Source organism: Geospiza fortis, unplaced genomic scaffold (genome assembly GCF_000277835.1).
Source record: "Geospiza fortis unplaced genomic scaffold, GeoFor_1.0 scaffold425, whole genome shotgun sequence".
NCBI classification, from domain to species: Eukaryota; Metazoa; Chordata; class Aves; order Passeriformes; family Thraupidae; genus Geospiza; species Geospiza fortis.
In genome coordinates this window covers 2,290,089-2,293,613 of record NW_005054387.1, presented here as the reverse complement: position 1 = coordinate 2,293,613, position 3,525 = coordinate 2,290,089, and positions in this window count along the sequence as shown.

Genomic DNA, 3,525 nt, shown 5'->3' with positions numbered 1-3,525 from the left:
GTTTGGGATGAGGAGGAGGAGGAGGAGGAGGAGGAGGAGGCAGAGCCACGTTTCCCTCGGCTTTATCCCTGCAGCCGTCGCTGAAAAAGCTGCTGGGCTTGGGGTGCAGCATGGGGTACCCCCCTTGGCGCGGGGGGAGCCGCCTCTCGCTTCACACTTTCACTTCTCCTTTCTCACAGCCGCAGCCTCTTGCACAACCTCCTGGTACGGCAAAGCATCGTGATGGGCTTCCCCAGGCCGGCTGCTAATCCTGGGGTGTCCCGCTGGCACCCCCTGACCTGAGCAGGGCACCCCGAGCAGGGCCATCCCTCCCACCTGGGGTTTCACCCCATAACCCCCGTCCCCTGGTGAAGGGAAACCAATTTTGGGGTCCTGATGCCTGGGACAGGGTTTGGCCAGCCCTGAATTTGGGACAAAACAGGATGGGTGCTGGCAGGGAGGGTGCAGGCTGGTGGCAGCGCTTGCCCTCACAGCTCAGCATCGCTCACCTGGAACTGACCCTCGGATCCCCTTCAGATTCAGCGTGTCCCGGTTCACTACGGAAATGTCACCCTGGGGGCCGGGACGGAGTGTCACTGCCCGCGGGCTCGTCCCAGGCTCAGAAATTCCCCTCCCTGCTCCCCATGCTGGGCTCTTGCCCACAGGAAGAGCCGGGATCCTGGGAGCGGGACGTGGGCGACCCTCGTTAGAGCCGCGCTTCAATCCCAACTCCCCGGGCACTAATTTCTCCCCCCCTCTCCCATTTATTTTTTTTTTCACCCCCCTCTTCAATTAACGGCTGGAAGTGTTTCAGGTTCTGGCAGCGAGCTCTGGACGTCGCTGTGAGCGATGGCTCCCGCGGGCTCCGTGCCGGTAATTTATGGGCGGGGCCCCCGGCCTGCCCCAGCTACCTGCTGAGTGACGCCGAGCCTCGGGGGCAGCGGCCGAGGGAGGCGATGGAAAAACCCTTCACCTTTTCCACCCTCCTTTGCAGCTCCTCTCCCATTGCCGGCCTCTCCCAGGAGCAGAGGGGCGGATCGGTGCCCGCAGGGGTTTGGGGCAGGTGGAGGGGGGTTTCTTACACGAGTATCCCCCGTCCTGTCCTGCTCAGCCTTCTGGAGGGATCCTGAGGCAGCAGCCCGAGCCAGCGTTCCGCACGCAGAGCTCTCAGAAACTGCCGGGTGTCCCCAGGGAGCTGCAGCCCATGTCCAGCTCCGAGGGACATCGGGGACGGCCGGGCTGCAGGACCCGGCAGCGCGCAGAGAAAGGGGCATTTTCGCCTCAATGTGCTGAGCAGATTGGAACCAGCTCTGGTTAAGTCATTGGCTCTGTTGGGAGGTCTGAGCTGGAGCGTTTCCCGCCTGTGCCCCCTCCCCACGATCAATCAAAGTTGCAGCAAATTAGCCCAGATGCTGGGAGATTCGGTTCAAATCCAGCTGTGGTTTGGATCGCGTTCGCATGCCTGGCTTCATGTGGGACCTGGGCTTTTGGACAGGATACAGCCCCCCGGTCTCTGCAGGGCCCTGTTTCCCAGCGCAGCCTCTCCCCAAAGCCCACACACATGTCTTCCATTACTGCCCTTGGCCAGCGGGGCCGCATCCGGCAGCGCCAGGAGCCTGCAGCCCCCGCTGGCAGCTCCAGCTCCGTTCTCCCGGCGGTGCCGGGGCAGAGCAGCCCCGAAATTGCGCCCCTGTGTGTGCAGGGGGATGGATGTGCGTCCCCTCCGCCTGAGCGGCTGAGGCTGCAGAACTCGTGACAGTGCTGAGCCCTGGGTCACCCCTGCCCATCTCCTGAGCTGTTGCAGTGCCAAGGCCCTGGGGGCAGCCACGGGACCCTGCCGAGCTCTCCCGGGTGCCCCCATCAGGAGAGGATCCCTGGGAAGGGCAGAGCTTCCCTGGCACAGCACAGGCCCGGCCAGGGTGGCTGCTCCCGGCTGTGCTGCCTGGGTGGCATTGCTGGGTGGACAATGGGAGTCATTCCCTGTGGGGGGATGCTCCAGGGGCTTGGGGGACCCTTCTCTGTGGACTCGATGGGGAAATGGGACCCTTTGCTTTTGGGGTGACACTGAGAGGACCCTTTTTACAGAGTGATACTTGGTCAGACAAGGGCACCTATCCCTGCAAGGTGATATTTCATGGAGCAGGGCAACCCTTCCTTGTGGAAGGATATCCAGGTGCACGAGGCAGAGTCAAACAGCAGGAGCTGAGGCTGGGAGAGACCTCAGGAAGTCATCCCCAGCCCCAGCAGGGTCACCCAGGGCTGGCTGCACGGGACCTTGCCCAGGTGGTTTTGGGTATCTCCAAGGATGGGGACTCCAGCACGCCCCGGGCAGCCCAGGCCAGCCCCTCCCAGTGTGGAAATGCTCCCTGATGGTAGCACTCAGTCTGTGCCACCTGCCCCTGGTCCTGGCACTGGGCAGCAGGAGCTGAGTCTGGCTCTGCCCTCTCCACTCCCTCCCTCCGGGGGTGTGCATGCACTGACAGGGCCCTGGAGCCTTCTCTTCTCCCAGCCCTCTGCCTCTCCTCTTCAGGGAGATGCTCCAGCCTTTTACTCCTCTTAGTGCCCCTTCCCTGGACTCTCTGCAGTGTTTCCATGCTGGGAGCCCAGCAGTGGACCCAGCACTCCAGGACTGAGCAGGGGGAAGGATCCTGTCAACCAACACAGAGCAGGACACCGTTCACCTCCTTCATCCCAAGGACACAGGGTCAGCTTCCCCCAGGACCCCCAAGGTGTTTTCCACTGAAATGCTGTCCAGCTGGACAGTCCTGGGATATCCCAGAGCTCAGGGATCTTCCTCCCCAGGAGCAGGGCTTTGCAATTCCCCTTTCTGAACTGGGGGGCAATGGGATCCCTTCCTCATGGGGGGGAGTTTAGGAAGAAAGGGGCACCCATCCCTGTGAGATGATGCTTTGTGGAGCAGTGGGACCCTTCCTTGTGGGATGGTGCCTGAGAGGGTGACAGGACCCGTCCTCTGCAGGCAGATGAGGATCCTGTTCCTGAGGGTCAGAGTTTGGTGAGATGATGGGACCCCTTTCCTTATGGGTGATGCTTCCTGGGGGCAATTTTCAGTCAAATGAGGGCACCCATCCCTGCCAGGTGTTTGCTGGGGCAGTGGGACCCCTTCCCTGTGGGATGACATTGATGGGGTATGGAACCCCTTCTCTGCAGGCAGGTGATGGTCTCACACCTGTGGGATGATGCTTGGTGAAACATTGGGACCTTTCCCTTGTGGGGGATGCTTCATGGGGCAGTGGGACCCCCTCCTCGTGGCACAATGCCCAGATGGGGTGAGGAACACTTCCAGCAGGGTGACATTTTGGGGCTTGAGGCGGTGAGACCCTTTCCTTTGAAGTGATGCACCGTGGGGCAGTAGGATCCCTTCCTTGTAGGGTGACGTCCAAGCAGGTGAAGACCCCCTCCCCTGTGGAGTCACGATGGCACAAGGAGATCTCCTTTCCTCTCCCTCTTCCTCCTCCAATCCCCCTGACCCACCACCCCCTCCCCACGCCCTACAGGTGACCTCCCCCTCCCCCCGCCCACCCCCGG